We start from the raw sequence: 20,840 nt of genomic DNA on the forward strand, positions 1-20,840 counted from the left end.
CCTGACATACGACAGTCTCGTGTCGGTAGATTTACCGGTACGTACAAGAATTCCTGCGGGACTAAATTCCGGCACCTCGGCGTCTTCGAAAATCGTAAATGTAGTAATTGGGACGTAAATCAAACTATTATTTATTAGTTGCTTTTGTTGTTATTTCTTTTATCTTTGTTGTTACTCTTTTTTGTAATTGATGCTAGTGGTAGTGGTGTTTCGTTTGAGGGACATAAGGAATCGTAATTGTCGGTCTCGTGTATTTATCAGTTGTAAAATTCCTGCCCATGGGTAGGTTCTATATTTCTACACTCACGAAAAGAAAGTGCTAGGATGTTACTTTGTCACAGTCCCAAGACATTCTGTATAATCTCAGTACCATTTGCTTATCCACATACATGCAGTTGAGTAGTCAACGAAGTAACACAGGTTTACAGAGAGATTTGATGATGATGATGATGATGATGATGATGATGATGATGCTTGTTGTTTAAAGGGGCCTAACATCGAAGGTCATCGGCCCCACAGAGAGATTTTGCAGGTATAACAAACACTCGAGTCGGACGAGCTAATCACCCCCGGAAACTGCTTGTTTTCGCCCGCGACTGACTCAAGACTGACTGTTGCCTACTCTGATCTTTATACAGGCCAGTGGGAGATACTCACAGTTTCTATTTCCATATTATTCTGGGCACCTCCGTTGTTAATCAGCTTTCAGATTCTTCTAAAGAGCTCCTTTGCATCGCTATTTGCTTTACGTCGCGCCGACACAGATTGTCTTATGGCGACGATAGGAAAAGAAAGGCATAGGAATGGGAAGGAATCGGCCGTGGACTTAATTAAGGTACAGCCCCAGAATTTTCCTGGTGTGAAAATGGGAAACCACGGAAAACCATCTCCAGGGCTGCCGACAGTGGGATTTGAGCCCACTATCTCCCGATTACTAGATACTGGCCACACTTAAGCGACTGCAGCTGTCGAGCTTGGTTAAAAAGCACTTTTATCGCGAACCTCAACAGTTCGCACGGGGTATTGTTTTTGATCGCTTCTGTCTTTGTACACATTGTCACCTCTCACCGACCGACAGTGTAGGCTTTTGCTGCCCACCCCCCTCCCCCTCTCCAACATCCTCAGGCTCCATTCTCACAGTATGATGAAGAGTTCAAAATACACAAAGGATTTCGAGATGGCTGAACTTAACCTTCGCTTCTTAGTAATGAAAATGAAATGTCGTATGGCTTTTAGTGCCGGGATATCCCAGGACGGGTTCGGCTCGCCAGGTGCAGGTCTTTCTAGTTGACTCCCGTAGGCGAATGATGATGAAGGCAACACATACACCCAGCCCCCGTGCCATTGAAATTAACCAATTAAGGTTAAAATCCCCGACCCGGCTGGGAATCGAACCCGGGACTCTCCGAACCGAAGGCCAGTACGCTGACCGTTCAGCCAACGAGTCGGACTTCTTAGTAATATAAGAGCTGTACTTGAAGGATGAAACGGAGAAGTAACAGCAGGTGGTCGGAAGATTTCAAACTTGACATTCACCGATGATACTATTTATAACAACAGATTGTGAAAAATGGCCCGTTCTACTCGAAAGAATTGAGAATGAAAGTCGAAAATTGGATCTGGAAGGAAGACACCAGAAAACAAAAATAATGGAAATCAGAAATAACTAACTTTCTGGAAGATGTATTCCAGTGGGTCTTGGAACTGTGTCCGAATAATTCATATACCTCGACTCGAACATTACCAGCAATGGAAACAGCACCAAGGAAACCAAACGCTGAATCGTAATGCTGAAGAAGGCAATGCGACAACTAAGTCCCATTTGGAAAGACCGTTTGCTTCCTAAGTCAGTGAAGGTAGGATAGTTCACACACACCTTCTTCCTTTACGGGGTAGAGATCTGGAGTGTTAGAGCACTTTTTTTTTCTTTTACAATTTGCTTTACGTCGCACCGACACAGTTAGGTCTTACGGTGCAGATAGGGCAGGAAAGGCCTAGGAGTGGGAAGAAAGCAGCCATGGCCTTAATTAAGGTACAGCCCCAGTACTTGGCCCGAATGAAAATAGGAATCCAGGGAAAACTATCTTCAGGGTTGCCTACAGTGGGGTTCGAACCCACTGTCTCCCCAGAATGCAAGCTCACAGCTGCGCGCTCCTAACCGCACGGCCAACTTGCTCGGTACACCACAAGACTTGATTTTGACATGTGGTGGTTTCGTATTTCTTGTATAGAACATAAAACCAATGGCTTTCTTTTAAACGAGCTGAATAGTGAGGAGAATTTGTCCACCTTCTGACTCCGATGGAAATTGTAGTTCTTTGGCCTTAGTAATAAAAGAGGAATATCTCTGGAAAAGATGGTGGTTTTGGTCGAATACCTGGTGGAAGACCAGTGGAAGTGGGTAAACGCCACTACAATAGTCTCATAAAAGTAAAAGTAATATTAGTCGTACATTTATTGTCGTAGGGAATCTCACAATAGAACAAAACGGAGAACCCTCCAGAAATATATCAGCATCCTCAACAATGAAGGAATGATCCAGAGAGAAATTACGAATGGATGTTCATCTCAGATTTTGGTTTCTCAGTACATCCAAAATTTAGAGCGAAGAATTTCTCACCCCATTCTGTCAATAATTCTGCTTTACTGTTATCTTCATCATTTTCATCTCGTAGCTAAGTTAGTTTCCTTGTTAGACAGTTATCTCGTTGCGCGTTCTCGTTAACATCGAATGGGGAAAACAAAGGCTTCCCACCAAGACGAGCAATTAAACTTCTCTGTGCACATTATGGTTTCTGTGAAAGGGCAAACGATGGAAAAGACACCGATCTCAGAGAATAGTCGTACTTAAAGTCGTGCCGCGTTTTCATGTAGCAATAAATAATTTAACAATTTCAGTTCGCTTGGTCATGTCTGATTAATACAACGATTGGACTATTCATTTGGAGTTTATAGAAGTAGCACAGCAGGCAATATGTGGCTAGGAGTCCATTCTGGATGACGAGTTCTTAAATATGATGGAATGGTGGAGTAGTGAAGTTTATTAAGAGTTTTGAAGTTTAATGGGAGTTTACCTCTAGTTCTGAATGTCGCAAGATCGATTCCTGGCACAGTTGGTTGGGGTATTAAATTCCAAATTCGGGAGTCCCATGTCGCACTGCACACTAAATAATTACCTTCAGTGCAGAATTATAGGCAAAAAAACATCTCTCAGTGCCGACGGTGGTTGTATTGACGTTAACCACATTATTATTATTATTATTATTATTATTATTATTATTATTATTATTATTATTATTATTATTATTATATGGAGTAGATATAATATACAAATAATTGTTCTTCAGTAATGTAAAGGCATCTTCTCTACGGCAAATTCAGCTTCTTCAACTTGCGCTAATAGCTCATCTTATTCACTTCTTGTTATGAGATATTATTTTCTTCTTTTATCTACAATTAGTAACTTCTAGAGGAAGCACACTTTCCAACTTCTTTCCGTTGAGTCTTCGCATTGCACATCCTTACTCATTGTGGAAGAACGTGATTAATTCGCTATTCAGTAGATTTAATATTTGAAATAACGAACATACTACATACAATTCAACACCATATGAATAGTTAACAATGACTGCAAGGATCACAGATCAATATTTGAAATTCTTGAAAATGTTACAAGGGAAGTTACTAAAAATAATCGGTTACTTTTAGATGTAACATAATCATATTGGTCAAAACCGGAATTGTTTTTCATAGCTTTTGACAGTAATAACATTTCTAGACGTAATTGAATTCCTTTAGTTACAACAATATTTTTCTAGGAGCGTTGTCAGAGTTAGAATACTTTAGTAAGTTCCAGCTTTAAGATACAGTATATAAATTACTGCTTCATTTCCTGGTATATGCCCTTATTTTGACTGCCTTGAATGAAAATGATTAAATTTACATTAAACTTCGTTCTGGTGAGTGATCACATAGCTGTCCGTAGGAAAATACCGGCTCTCTGAGGGGAAGAAAAACACGTTGTTGAAGGAAATTCCTTGCGCTGTATCGATGGTAATAAAACTCTTTCCGATGGGGAAATATCTCTTGAGTGTGAATCGTGGCAACAGTAAGGATACTTTTTTAATCTGTTTCAGAATAATATATCAGAAAACCCTCTTTGCTAGGATAAACGAGGAAATTTTATGTCAATAAATATACCTACAGCTTTTCAGGACTTCTATTTTTCATGAATTTTGTTCATTCTTTTAACAGGTGGTGGTTATTGTTTTAAGGGGAAGTACAACCAGGCAACCACCCTCTATATTAACACTAATCAGAGAGAAATAACGGAAGTGATCTGACGCTTCGGAAAATGAAGGTAGCGACCAAAGAAAGACGAGGGCTACGAAGGGCGTAAAATTGAAATACTTCCTGGGCTTTGGAAACCTAATACCGTGGAGGTCGGGAAAGATCAAGAGTTGACCAAGGGAGGTCGGATAGGATAGATGAAAGTGAGGAACCTGGCACAAGTAAGTGGAGGCAATGGCAGGACTCAGCTAAGGGCCCCGTGGCGCACCCATGCTCCCAAGTTGATAGCCCCTTTTAGTCGTCTCTTACGACAGACAGGGGTATCCTGAGTGTTAATCTACCGCCCCCACCCACAGGGGTACAAACACACACCCCCATTCCGAACCCAAAAGAGAACTGTGAATTTTGGGCAGTTTGGAATCAACATGAACTCTCTAATCCTTATTCTGTAACATCCTCAAAAATATGAAGTTTAGGAAGAGTCTTTTAAAAACCCTTCCTTGGTTTGGACGATACCTCCAACTTTCTAGAGTCGGAACTCACTGTTTTCTTCCTCAGAGCTGATAACGTCGTTGATTTGTACTTGTAACTACCACGAGTTGTAGTTAGCTATTGACATGTTAACTTTATTTAAAACGAACACCCATAGGCGTCCCTGAACAGGCTCCGCAGCGTTACGTAAATAAGGTTAATTAAAACGCATTTAGCATCCTTCGTTTTCATCCGATATCTACGGAATAAGTAGCGTTCTACATAAAAGAGAGTCAATATTTAAATGGTTTTTTAAAATCTGAATTAATATTTTTAGATGTTGTAACCGTCCAGGCTTCTCCAGCCAGATTAATTTAATATACTATCATTTTACGCGATATCATTTGATATCAAGTTTATCCGCCATCGGCAATTATTCGTAATAACATATTTATTCTACGTCAAGCATTTGTAAATAAGGCTTTTGCAATCATATTATATAATTATAACATCATTTATTTTTAAATTATTATATTAGGTAGGATTGGAATTCATTATGTACTGTAAATATGGTCAATATGTTGAAACATAGTTGTTGTCATTTCATCTCATACTTGTGTATACGGAAAATGTTATTCTTTAGCGGGGGAAAATTACATGAGTCATTGGGTTAAACTCATGAGCCAAGGCAGTAAACAGCGACCCGCGCGCGAGGCTTGCATACCAGCAGACTACATCATCGCCATGCCTACTGGTCTTGTCAAGAAGAAAGAAGAGGGAGATGATAATGCGATCTACGAATCAGATGCTTCGTTATATAGAGAACTGATATTGAGCTATTATCAAGAGTGGGGAGAGACCGGTAATATATTATGTAGCGCGAAGCATTCCTCGTTACAATACAGAGTTACGGACTTACGGAGTGACGATACTCACTCACATCGCTACGAGAACGTCAACATGTTTATTGATTTTGGAGACAGTGTGTTGTCGCTTCAACACTTTACTCAGCTGCGGTAATGTTATCGGATCTGCGTGAGACGAAACAAGCTTACGGCTTGTGTTATATTCAGTGAATCTTCTGGACGAAGAACTATGTTTAGTTCAAGTCCATGGAATTTGGTACAAGTCTGTACCGTATAAATAGTATAGCTCAGTTGGATTGAGATTTCTACTAATATGGAAAAATTCATATCTCTGAATTTTCTCCTCATACGATCAACGCTGATCAGTTTTTACAAGTATAGGCCCAATGTCTAATTTAACCCTAGAACTGCCAAACGTCGCGCTTGCGACTCAATAGTGTGTCACTAGAATGCCAACGTCGCACGCGCGACGCATAGTACATGCATTCATTTAATCAGTCATAATATTATTTATCGTTCACCTACGCTATTTTAATAGGTAAGACATTGAGGAGGTAGCTTCAAGTCTTCCATCACACATTCCTTACTAGCCGGAAATGACTCAGTCAAGGTCAGGGTAGGTATAAATTCAGCTACTCTTTCCTCACTTTCCTGCCGTCTCAGTTGCTATGTAACTTCGCGCTCGCTCGCTGTTCCTGTTAGTTTCTGTGAATATCTTTCGCTATATTTCAACAGATTTAGTTTATTCCTAAATTGTTTCTTTCGAAGTGTAACGTTTCATCATGGATGATGAGCTACGTGATTCAAGTGATATTCACAAAGTTCTTGAAGACGATTGGGATGCTTCCTCTTCCAGCGATATACAGTATTTTCTTTAGCTGATGATTCTTCTGAGAGCGGAGAAGAATATATTCCAGAATCTCAAGTTGAAAGTGATTCCGATGAAGAGAGCAGGTCTGTAGACGTTTCATTGGATGATACTGTTTCCGTAACACCGAAATGGTGCAGGGTTTATCCACCCGAACCGGAGTTCGATGTTTCCGGGAAGTTCCGCGTAAGGGATCCTGGCATTTTGATCTGCTCGCCCAGAAACAGTACACCTATTATGTATTTCTACTTGTTATTTACGGATTTGATTTGGAAGCTCTTGGTAAAAGAAAGTAAGGACTATGCGGCGAGAAAAACTAAAAGACATTCTGGAGAAATGAAGGCCTGTTCTCGTATGCGAAACTTGTTTGATGTAACTGTCTCCGAAATGAAAAAGTAAATTGCCATTCTAATAAACATGGGTTGCACCGTGAATGCTATCATAAATTACAGCATTTCAGGAGGCCTATGCGTTATGGCAGGAAAAGAAAACTCGAAGAATGACTCCCAGTAGTGCTCGGCGGCTGACAGAACTGTGTGCAGCTCGGAAGTTTTAATTCTTTTGTTATTATATTTTGTTTATCCTTTTGGGAACTTAATATTTTTAAAACAAGAAGAAATTTCGCGTGTTTTGTATATAGTGATTTTTTTAAATGTGTGGTTATTTATTACTAATAGAGAACTTGAAAATATGAAAAACACAACTTTTTAATTTTTCCAAATTTTTGGTCGCCTGATACGCACCAGATAAGCAAGTAAATGATCTAATCTATATAAATAAAATTGTAGGGGGTCCGCTGTCTGTAATTTCTTTTGTTTTGCCAATTTTTCAGATATTTATCCGTTTTAGGTCAACTCAAGACCGAATCGGTGGTTTTTACGTTTCGTGTCTGTTTGTTTGTCTGTTTGTCTGTTTGTCTGTTTGTCTGTCTGTTTGTTTGTCTGTTCCACCATCACGTCGAAACGGCTGGATAGATCTCAACCAAACTTCATATTTAGAGTAAACTCATCCCGGGGATGGTTTCTATATGCATATCATTTTAAAATCTTTCAATACTCGGGGGGTTTATAGGAAAACCAGAATGGTTTTTCCACCATCACGTTGAAACGGCTGGATAGATCTCAACTAAACTTCATATCTAGAGTATACTCATCTCGGGGAAGGTTTCGATATGCATATTATTTTAAAATCTTTGAATAGACCGGGGGTTTATAGGAAAACCAGAATGGTTTTTCCACCATCACTTCGAAACGGCTGGATAGATCTCAACCAAACTTCATATTTAGAGTATACTCATCCCGGGGAAAGTTTCGATATGCATATCATTTTAAAATCTTTCAATAGACGGGGGTTTATAGGAAAACCTGAATGGTTTTTCCACCATCACTTCGAAACGGCTGGATAGATCTCAACCAAACTTCATATTTAGAGAATACTCATCTCGGGAACGGTCTTGATATGCATATTATTTTACAATCGTCGAATAGACGGGTGGTTTATAGGAAAACCAGAATGGGTTTCCTCCATTTTCTCTTATACTATTGATTTTCTGTAAACTTCGTTTACCGTACGTGAAACGTCTCTTAATAAACAACTTTCGTTATGTTCATAATTTACCTTACTCTTTACATGACGGAGAAATTTACAATTTTCCGCTGGTATCATGCTCTGCATTGAGTGACCGACAGACCGACAACGAAACTACAGGTTACCATGGCAACGTCTCTGACTGCATGCCAGCAGGGAAGTAACGTATTGCCATTTTCCTCATCATGCTTTTAAATTCGTGGTTGTTCCTTGGGTAGAAGGCAAGAGAGGCGTCAATCGGCCTATCTGCGGGATATTGGCGGAATATCGTTGGATATTATAACCGCCCTCGAATAGATTAAGTAATAACACCATTAGTCATCTTCTTATTATTTGTTTACCTAAGAATCACTGACCTAAATTTCTCCTCTGTTACCGCTTTATTATATCCATTACTCACACTAGCATAATTTATTGAGGGGCATTTGATTTTCCAATACATTCACTTGGCATTTACATATTTGTCGTTATCCGGCTGTCCGCAGTTATAATCCATTTTCTATTACTTTCAACTTTTTTAACTGTATTATTTCTTCCTTAATTACGCCGTATGTACGCGAGTGCTACAAACTACTGGATGTATTTCCACCAAGACTCATATTTAGACTACACCTGTCCTTGATAGGTTTTGGGCAAATATTGTTTCTAAATCCCTGAACTGACTGGGGGTTTATACGAAACCGAAACAGTGATTTTGCACTTCCACAAAATATACACAACCAAACTTAATGGAAATCTACCTACCTTGGTAGATAATAATTTCTAAACCTTTTTTCTCATGTGCATCATTTCGATACGAGGATTAATAAGGGAGATATCATTAACGGACCGTTTTTCTGTACAAGTCCCATCGGAATTAACTCACGAGCGGGTGCGTGTAAAGCGTACTCCTTACAATTTGAAAACTATTGAAGACATTCGAACCAAAATTTATATTTAGCATCCACCTGTCCAAAGGTAGGTTTTAAACGTAAATAACATTTCATGTTCCGGAATGGACTGGCGGTTTATAGGGAACCGAAATGGTGATTTTACTCTTCCACAATATATAGAGGACAAGACCAACCTGACTGGAAATCGACCAAACGTGATGGAATTCCACCTCTAAACCTTTTTTTCATGTGCATTCTTTCGTCAGGAGGATTACTAAGGGAGATATCATGAATGGTCACTTTTGCAGGTTAAGTCCAGCGGACATAGCCCAAAAGGTGTTTTACATGGAGCAGATTCCTTATCTATATAAATCAAATCGTAACGACTGTGTGCCTCTACACTGACTATTTTGGCGAAATTTTTGTACAGCTTTCCGTTTAAGGGGTAATAATGACCATCTCCATAATTTTTGGTTTAGTTTCCTGAAAGTACTAATTTTTACCCGCCTCGCCCAAAATCCAAATTGCGCCATAATCTGCCAGAAGAAAAAGAAGATAATTGAAATTTGACAAAATTATACGTTTAAGCCTGTAACGAACGGAAAACTTCCTAGATCATTAAATTTTTCACTTTGAATCCCCGAAGAATATCGAAATACGCAGGCAAGTTTAATGATGGTGCAGACCTTCGGAAATTCCTATCCTATAACGGATTGCACAATCTCCGTTCAATTTGGAATGATCTACAACCGTGGTCTTATGACTTTTTGCCGTATCTGTATCCCTTTTACGTTTGATTTTTCTCTTTAATCGATGTTAAGTCAATTTGGAATTTTCACATGCATAATTCATACTTTCAATTACTTATATGAAATACAGAATCATTAAACTCTTCACGAAAATTGGCCCACCCAGTAGCCATATGTGAGCCAAATGCTATGTATGTATCCGAAAAGTAATGTAATGTGAGATAATCTTACAAAACCTTTACCCTGTTCCACGTTTCTAATTCAATCTGACCCAAGAATAGATGACATATCATAGGACCAGCCATTTAGGCCACTAAATCCGGCGTGTCTTATGGTATAATCCTTTGTCGATATGACGTACGTTTAGTAGCAGTTACTCTGTAAATGAAGGTCTTCAATATTGTAAATACGCATATACTTTCGTATGTCGATCTATATATATTCACTGATGTCGATTTTTAGCGATCGAGAAAGGATGGGTCTGCTATTGTAATAAGTACTCCCCACACCGACTTTGACTGGCAGTAGGAAAGGGTTCCTTCTCCAACTCCTGTGTAACTGTCATTAGTAAGGAAAGCCTACAATTATAATGAATAGTTCCCTTCTCGATTTGACTTGCAGAAGGCAAGTGAGCATGCAGTTTTGTTTAAAACTCCCCTACCCGATTGTGTTTGGCAGTAGGCAAGGGTGCCTATCATTATAAAGAAATGTCCTCATCTAAAATGTGACTGGCATTAGGCATAGTGGCATGCTATTTTGATGGAAACTCACCAACTTGGTGTGACTGGCAGTAAGCTGGCTGGCAGTAGGAAAATGGGCCTGGCATTATAATGATAACTGCACAACTCAATTTCGAGTGATAGTAGGGTAATTGCCTGCCATTGTAATAAAAACTCCTCAACTGAAATCTGTCTTGTTGTATGTCCGGCGCTCCCTTCTCGCTCCGCCAGCCAGCTGCACGCGCGCCTGTGTATCATTCTGCTAGCTTCGACGCGCAGCCCTCAGTGCGCGTGCCTGACCATCGAGTGTACTATAAATAGGAGCTCCCTGCCTGCTCACTCGCCCACTTGCCCCGGTGTCCAGCTCCAGAATACACCCTACGTCGAGCACGGAGGCTACTCCTCTTGAAAATGTGCTTCGACCAGGTGGACTGAATTTCTGGCAGTACGAGGTTTCACCTCTGGTCACCGCTCCCTTACCTGTTTCCGCTGCCTATGTTCCGTAATTCTTTTACAAGCCATTTTCATTCCCTAATTTATGCAAGCTCCCTTAGTTTCGCTAGGTGGAATTTCTTCAATCAATTGAACTTGCTTTTTAGGAATTCAGGCACTTCAACAAACAAGGACTCTCATAAACATTTGTGTTAGTGTGCCAGATAGTTCTCGACTATCAACGTGTCAATTCACAAAGACTATCTTTTCAAGATAGAAGTGTATATAAAGACTGCAAACCTGTACATATTGTATAAAGACAGACTTTTCTCAAGATTCAATATTCCTTTTTGCTTCAAAATAAATTTCAGTTATTTGTGTAAATATTATAAAGTGAAGCAATAAAAGTTGTGTTTTGTAAACTTCAACCTTGGTTACAACACAACTCTATGGCGACGAGGTAAACAAGCGACACTCCAATTCATCGGCCCCAGTCGCCAACTCTATGGCGACGAGGTAAAAAAGCTACAAACTCCAATTCTTCGGTCCCAGTTGCCAACTCTATAGTGCCGAGGTACACACGAAACCAACACCACAGTTCAACGGGCCCAGTTGTCAACTCTACGGCGACGTGTTAACCAACAACGACACTCCAACCAGTTCTGACACACAGCTTACCTTACTCTTTCTTGCACGCATCTCGCAATGGCTACTGCGGAACAACTCGCTACGATCTTCCAAGCCTTACAGCAGCAACAACAGCAGTTTATGCAACAACAACAGGCAGCATTAATTCAGGCTATTCAAGCTATTTCTGTATCTACACAGCCATCAGCTATTCCTCCGTTCTCTGCTTTTGATCCGGCTAAGGAAGAATGGTCAGTTTATTTAGCCCGCTTGCAACAGCATTTCATCTGCCATTCTGTCACAGATGATCAACGCCGCCGCGCACTATTTCTTAGTTCGGTTGGCAATGCTACGTGTGAATTACTACGTAAATTAAGTCCAGAAGAACACTTATCTGAGGTACCCTTCACGCAGCTCTTGGCCCGTCTCACGGAACACTATGCCAAAGCTCCTCACATAGTGGCTGCTCGCTATAAATTTTTTCAGAGCAGAAAGCAACCCCATCAGACACATACTGAATGGATAACTGAATTGCGTGGTCTAGCTAAACCCTGCCAGTTCCTCTGCTCCAAGGACGGTTGTGGTTCATCCTACACTGATTCTCTCATTCGGGACATGATAATTTTACATACTCCTGAAGACAAAATACGTTTTGACGCTGTCAAGCAAAGTAACCCTTCTTTAGAAGACGTCCAGCGTATTGCTACGGTTTATGAGCTTACTACCAAGACTGCCGCAGCCATAGCTTCTCCACACGAAGTTGCACAAGTCTCGCCTCAGGCCCGCAAGTCCTCTGCTACAGTGCACCGTACGGATAAAGCGCTCTCCACCAAGCATTCTCGCCAGGTTCCCTCTCGTAATGCTACACGGAAGCCCAATTCTAAAAGCACCTCGAAACTCCTGCCTTCCTGCCGAGGTTGTTTCAAGCATCATGAACGTCGTGACTGTCGTTTTTTCAAAGCTACTTGTGAACGATGTAATAAACTTGGACACATTAAGACTGTCTGTCAAAGTTCGCTCCGCCCTGTTAAGACTACTGCAGCACGCCGGAAGCATATACAGCCCCGCCAAGACATGGAAGTTGATCAGATCAATCTTATTCTTCCCACAAAGGATTCTCACAAAATCATCATTCCTCTCTCATTCTCTGATCGATCTGTCGATTTTCAATTAGACACTGGATCTCCTGTCTCTATTATTAACCTGACTACCTACCACGACTTAGGTTCACCTTCATGCTCTCCAGCTGACATCCAGCTCGTGACATTTAACAAGAAGAAAATTGACATCAAAGGTCAAATCAAGCTTCAGGCTAGTTATAAAGGAATTCAGAAGGCCATTCCTCTTCTCGTAGTTAACAACTACACTGCATCAAACATTATGGGCATGGATCTATTTAACTTATTTGGTTTCCAGATACATGACAACATTAACGTCGTATCTACATTGCATCCTACTTCTGACGTTACCGCTCTCCTAGCGCAGTTTCCTGAAGTCTTCGACTCTCAGCTCGGAACAGCAAAAGCCTATACAGCTCACATACAGCTGAAATCCGGAGCTAAGCCTCGCTTCCTCAAAGCTCGTCCAGTACCCCTAGCACTTCAAGATCAGGTCACGAAAGAATTAGAAAGATGGATACAAACTGGAATTGTTGTACCAGTTACTTCTAGTCAATGGGCTACTCCACTCGTGGTAATCAAGAAACCTGATGGTCATGTTCGACTTTGTGGCGATTTTCGATCTACAGTCAACGCACAACTCGACACAGATATCTTTCCTATTCCACGTCCAGAAGACTTATTCCGTCGTCTCTCTGGTGGACAATTCTTCTCTCGAGTTGACCTTAAAGAAGCATATCTCCAGCTACTTTTAGACGAAGAATCTAAGAAATTTCTCACACTCAACACTCCTCTCGGACTGCTCCAGCTCCAGCGGCTCCCATTCGGTGTTTCATCCTCAGCGGCTATTTTTCAGCGCTATTTGGCTCAACTCACCGCCTCAATTCCCGGTTGTGCTAACTACCTGGATGATATTATTGTTACTGGAAAAGATCATCAGGAACATCTAACCAATCTCCGCCTTCTTCTCCAGAAATTGAAAGACAATGGCCTACGAGCGAATCTCGCTAAATGTACCTTCTTTCAGCCTCAAGTTCAATACCTCGGACATATACTTGATAAGAATGGAATTCGTCCTAGTATGCAGAATGTCTCCGCGATAGTAAACATGCCAGCACCTCAGAACCTCAAGCAGCTTCAGTCCTTCATAGGCAAAGCGAACTATTATAATAAGTTCATTCCACGCTTCGCTACAGTAGCAGCTCCATTACACGCTCTACGTAAAAAAGGTGTTAAGTTTCAGTGGACTCCGCAATGCCAACAGGCATGGAAAACAATCAACAACGCCTTAATTCAAGCTAGACAACTCACTCATTTTCAGCCCGACAAGATCATCACGCTAGCTACTGACGCTTCAGACTACGGTGTCGGTGCAGTTCTCTCCCAGAAGGATCGTCATGGACAAGAACGCCCCATCGCCTTCGCTTCGAAAACACTTAATGACCATCAACGTCGATACTCACAGATAGAGAAAGAAGCTTTAGCCATCATCTTTGGTATTCGCCGTTTCAATGAATATCTTTATGGCAACCATTTCCTGATCATTACCGATCATAAGCCTCTTGTACACTTATTCCATTCTGGTAATAAGATCCCAGAGAATTCCCTCAGAAAGCTTCAAAGATGGTCCATGTTCCTTTCTGATTATTCCTATCAGATTGTATATCGAGCCACATCCCAGCATTGTAATGCTGATGCTCTCTCCCGCTTACCCGTTGGTCCTGATACTGCCTTCGATTCTCAAGAATCTGAATGTCTTCAGTTGGACATAGAACTTGAAGATACTGTATCCAGTTTTCCTATTGATGCTACCTGCATAGCTAAAGCTACGGATAAGGACAGTACCCTTGCTACTGTACGTACTTACATCCGCAACGGTTGGCCTCTTCAGAGCACACTTCCTGCCCAACTGGCACCTTATCATCGTATGCAGCATCGTCTCACGACTCGTGCCGGAGTTGTACTACTAGAAGCAGGCACCATCTTCCGAGTGGTTATCCCACTTAGCCTACAGAAACAAGTTCTTGAATTATTACACCAAAGCCATTGGGGTATCTCCAGAACAAAGCAACTCGCCCGTCAACACTGCTACTGGCCCGGTATTGATGCCGCCATCGAAAAGCTAATACGTCATTGTGAGCAATGTCAAATGAATCAGAACGCCCCGTCTTCTGATCTTGCTTCATGGCCTCCTGCTACTACTCCATGGGAACGAGTTCACATCGATTTCGCAGGTCCTTTCCTCAATTCCATGTGGTTAATAGTCATCGATTCACTGTCAAACTTTCCATATGTAGTGGATATGCATTCGACTACTACAACCGAAGCTACCATTCGTGCTCTCCAGAAAATCTTTACTACAGAAGGTTTACCGCAAGTACTCATTTCGGACAACGGACCTCAATTTACAGCTACTGCTTTTCAGAACTTTTGTACACATAATGGCATTCGTCATATCCTAGCACCACCTTTTCACCCTCAATCTAATGGTGAAGCTGAACGCTTCGTACAAACATTTAAAAGAAGTATGAAGAAAGCTATCTCTTCAGGCTTAACTAAAGACCAAGCCTTGCTCCAACTCTTAAACAACTACAGAACTCTACCCGGCGCTGATAATATCACTCCTGCACAGAAGCTCCATGGACGACCTCACAGAACTTTACTTTCTCTGTTACAGCCTCTTCCGGCCCAGCATAAGACCTCACCAACGAAGTTCTCCCTCAACGATAAGGTCTACACCAGGACATTCAAATCCAACCCACTCTGGATACCTGGAGTCATCTGCAGATCTTTGGGTCATCGTCTCTACGAGATACAGACTACGGAGAAACGTATCTGCCGCCATCAAGATCAGATACGTCTGCGCTACCGCCCCTGTCCAGCTATTGATGCTATTGCTAAACCAGATAAATCTATTGCTGAACGCGCTTTAGATCATTTAATAACAATGGGTTCCTTTCAGGACGAGACAGCGCCACTCCGCCCAGTTCCAGCTCCGGACAATACAACAGAGACATCAGCAGCTCCGCCCCAGCATCGCAGTCGCCGCCAGCGCCGCCGCCGTTTCACGCCGTACCGGCGTATTTAGGAGGGGAGGGTGTTGTATGTCCGGCGCTCCCTTCTCGCTCCGCCAGCCAGCTGCACGCGCGCCTGTGTATCATTCTGCTAGCTTCGACGCGCAGCCCTCAGTGCGCGTGCCTGACCATCGAGTGTACTATAAATAGGAGCTCCCTGCCTGCTCACTCGCCCACTTGCCCCGGTGTCCGGCTCCAGAATACACCCTACGTCGAGCACGGAGGCTACTCCTCTTGAAAATGTGCTTCGACCAGGTGGACTGAATTTCTGGCAGTACGAGGTTTCACCTCTGGTCACCGCTCCCTTACCTGTTTCCGCTGCCTATGTTCCGTAATTCTTTTACAAGCCATTTTCATTCCCTAATTTATGCAAGCTCCCTTAGTTTCGCTAGGTGGAATTTCTTCAATCAATTGAACTTGCTTTTTAGGAATTCAGGCACTTCAACAAACAAGGACTCTCATAAACATTTGTGTTAGTGTGCCAGATAGTTCTCGACTATCAACGTGTCAATTCACAAAGACTATCTTTTCAAGATAGAAGTGTATATAAAGACTGCAAACCTGTACATATTGTATAAAGACAGACTTTTCTCAAGATTCAATATTCCTTTTTGCTTCAAAATAAATTTCAGTTATTTGTGTAAATATTATAAAGTGAAGCAATAAAAGTTGTGTTTTGTAAACTTCAACCTTGGTTACAACATGTCTGGAAGTAGGAAGGGGGCTGCCATATTAACGAAAACTCCCCAAATCGATTTTGTCCGCGTAGTAGGCAATGGGGCCTGCAATTATTACGTAATCATCCCAACTCGATTGTGAATGGCAGTAGGCAAGTGAGTCTGCCGCTATATCACAAATCCGTAACAAACACTTTACATTGGAAACAACGTACGGGGAACTCCCCATGCTCTTTCTCGGATAACGCTAAGAGACATGCAATTTTAAAACAATCTTATTTACTGCATGTACACTATTTACTTCGATAACCGAATACAATGTAGAATACCGTAGCGAAGCACGGGTACATTCGCTAGTACATATATAAGCATCTTAAATAAAGCTTTCTGAGTAATATGGTGTGCTGCATGCCTAACTTTTCTGCGCTAAACGTGCTTACATTTCTTAAAACCATAAATGTGTAATACATGCGAAAATGGCCTGGCATTTAAGGAAAAACACCCGGCACTTCTAGGGTTAAAGACTATGCAATTAGGGAGTGCTAGTCCAGATAGCCCGTACCACATCAGAGAAGGAAGGATGTCCATGCAGCCAATTTTACATCGAGAAGAAGAGAACGAGTAACCACGGAAACCAGATGACTTCAACGAAAACTGCAATTAGTGAGCTTCAATTAGATAAAGCAAGCAATAGTAATTTGAATAACGTAAATTCTAAATCCCTCCACGCTTTAAGGAACTTTTCAGATTCATCTCATTATTTTTGTATAATAAATTCATTTGTATTTTATATTGCGTTAATTTTCTTTCTTAAGCGTTACTTAATGGTTAAATATTTAAAATCCTACCCCTGTGATTTAAGTTTAAGTCTCTATGCTAGTAAATATAAATTTTGCTTTGCAGTTTTGTTTAAAACTGTAACGCTGGCGCCCATACATCACACAGAGAAATGGGAAACCATGGAATGTTAATTGTTTCTATTTGCGTGGCAATTTGCGGGCAAGCCACATATAGTTTATTTGATATTCATGTGTCCCAAGGTATTAACTTTCGTCTCCTCTAGTGAGAAGCTTAGGGTCGAACAGTTACAATGTGACATCACAAATCGTTGTATCAAATTTTGAAGGGCTAAGTTTCTTAAGTTGAAAATACAGAGAAATGAGTCATGACAATCCTTCATTACAGATAAATGTATGTTGAAAAATGTACGTATATTCCAAAACGTTCTTTCTAGTTGCTTAACGTCGCACTAACACGTCGACAGTTTTCGGCGACGGAGGGATGGGAGAGGGCTAGTATTGGGAAGGTAGTGGCCCTGGCTTTAATGAAAGTATAGCCTCAGAATTTTCCTGGTGTGAAAATGGGAAACCACGTAAAGCAAACTCCAGGGCTGCCGACGGTGGGATTCGAACCCAATATCTCCCGAACGCAAGTTCACAGCTGCGCGACACTAAGCGCATGGCCAACTCGCTCGGTCGAAAAACTTTGGAAAGCCTCAGCAACACTGTCCGTCATATCGAAGACAGGACTCGTAAAGGGAAGAAATACGAAAGGAATGAATTGATCAATAAGAAAACACCGACTAACTCGGATGCAGAGAGCATGCGTGAACTCAGTCAACGTTGGAAGGTCGCTCAGCTCGGCGTGTTATTGGAGGCATTAGGATTTAAAAAAATTCTGTAGTCCTAACGTGCATCAAGTTTTGACACAACGTTAATACGTGCGTTTACAACCACATTGAAACTCAAAGACTTTTTGTGAAAAGGTTGGCTGCCTCTCGTATAATTACCTCATCGGGTAGTTTCATGGGACTGATTGAATCCCGTTGCAGATAGTCAATATTTTAATATTTTTTCATCTGAATTAATATTTGTATATGTGACATCACAAATCGTTAGTCCGAAATTTTGTAGGACTACATTTCTAAAGTTTAAAATAAAGTGACTGTGCAGTTCCTTTTTGGAAATTAAATCACCAATAAAACACTAATATTCATGCTTGATCTTATATCATAATTAATTCGCAACTGAGGCGTAAAACAACTAAATGGAAAACCTGGAAGCAATTGTGTTAAAACTATCAAATAGTGTGTATTCCTTTGTTCATCTTATCTGTACACTTCGATTGGTAATATTATAGTTTCCAAAAACCACTAATAATAAAGGTGGTGTACAGTGAATGCTTGGCCAGTAATTATGCTCTAACATGTCAACAGCTATTAGAGAGGGAAGTGTGAGATTACTCAGCACTGGAGTGATCGAAGTTTCTGATAATTCTCTCTCTACCTCTCTAGGGGAGGGGTCATTACAAAAGTATAACTATGTCTCCCGATTCTTACCAAGTTGGCTGCGGTTTAAAATTCAGCCAACGAATGCCGGACTTTTAAATATAAAATTCACGTTTCTGTAGTTTTGATTCCACGTAAACCTACAGATCTCTTGGCTACGACCACTACATCAATAGCTACGTAAAATAATATTTTTAAAATCCTTCTTTTCTCTCTCTCTCTCACTCTCTCTCTATCTCTCTCTCTCTCTCTCTCTCTCTCTCTCTCTCTCTCTCTCTCTCACACACACACACACACACACACACACACACACACACACACACACACCTACAGATGAGTGGCCTCATTATTTTGTCCGCCTCTAATTAATGATGATGCATCTATTATGTTCGCTGCGCTAGACGGGTCGTGTAGCTGTGAGCTTGAATTCGGAAGATCGTAGATCGAACGCCATTATTAATAGGCCTGAAGAAATGATTTCGTATTATCCAATATCCTCACCAGCCAGATGCTGTTGTTCATCCTTAATTAAATCGATGGCCACTAGCTTCCCATGTCTAGTTCTTTATCTTTCCAGTGCGATGTTAAAACGTCATAAAGAAAAGAAAAACAATCGAAATACAAATGCAGTCCACACAGCAATGTACACTGTGTGTAGTATGGAGAGAAATTAATTCACGACGCACGACGAGATATCGCAGCAATACAGCCCATTTCATTTACATAACAAGTGTGTTTTTAGCAAGTAGGAATAATTGTATATAATCAGTTGCCACAGATATTCGCGTAAAATGACCTGGCTAACAATTTCCACGCTCCGGTAATCGGCTAAAATTGCCCCAAACTTCTATTATGAATGAATAACCGAAAAACGATGAACAAGTATTGCATTCGATTTTGCAATAAGATTCTAATTTTACTTGCGTACACTTTCCAATAAATTCCAAATATTAAATAAATATTTCTCAGGAGGACCTGGCCATTGATAATGCGCAAATTGTTTGCCGTGGATAAATTATGTTTTTCTCATTTTTATTTATTCTATTGAATTATGGTAATATTTCATCTCTATGGATACGGTGGTAATATATACATACCTCATATACTTCCTTCCAGATCCAAACCTGGTATGACGTGCCTTGTGGTATGGACGAGAACGAATTTGTTCCTTTCATTGACCCGTATCAGTCTCATCCTTGGCTGTAACTATATAGTAGTGACTCGTGTATGAGCGATGCCAGTAATGCCATGCCATTCCCTACGCAGACAGTCTCTGTGACGAATAGTGTAGAACGTTGCTGATAAAATTGGTTCGTGTGGGCGTTTCAGTGGGCTTGATATTCAAATGCAATAAAATCTTTCGGTTCAGAGAGGAAAACAACGACGAACTACAGCACTACAAACTTCAATAGAACGTCCCTTCAGTGACGCCTAGGGGCTACACCTTACAGGTGATGTAGCTACTGGAGTTCCCACCAGCCGTATCCTAAACACACATAAACTTCACTTCCATACATTTTGAATGACTTATTTTGAATGCTATTGGTTTTTACGGCCTGAACTGCACTAAGATGATCCTTTCAATACCTCCGAGGAATGGAATTTATTTCCTGGTGTTCACTACCGCGAAAAAGACTTGGATTAAAACTTTATAAAGTGTATATACCAGCAAACGCTTGTATATGGGATCAGTAACGCATGGAGAGAGACTATTGAGATGAATGCTAATGTTTCTTCAGGGCGCATGGTGGCTGGAATATTATCGAAAAAACATCTCTGCTGGCATTGTCGCGAGGAACAAGAAACTCTTGGTCATGTTTTTGGATACTGTAGACGCTAAGTGTTCCTAAAAGACTCAAGAAACCTTCACATTAGATCCTTCATCGTTGAAGAGCTGGCTAGGAAGGCCCTATGTACATGAAAACGGTACAAGCACTGGTAGTAAACTGATATTATCAGAAATTAGATATGATATTCTTTAAAAATGCCTTTGCTGTCGAAATGTCGTGTTTACAGTGCCCTATGTCTTCTAGTGTGGGCCAGAATAAATTTGTCACCTTCATTCACCTGTCTCTGTCTCATCCTTGGCTTTGACAATATGAAAGTAACTGAGCTATGAGCGATGCTATTAATACCATTCCTTATGCAGCCAGTCCTTGTTAGGAATGGTATGCAAACATCGCCCATAGGATCAATTGGTGCA

This window comes from Anabrus simplex, chromosome 1 (assembly GCF_040414725.1).
Source record: "Anabrus simplex isolate iqAnaSimp1 chromosome 1, ASM4041472v1, whole genome shotgun sequence".
In the NCBI taxonomy this organism is placed as follows: Eukaryota; Metazoa; Arthropoda; class Insecta; order Orthoptera; family Tettigoniidae; genus Anabrus; species Anabrus simplex.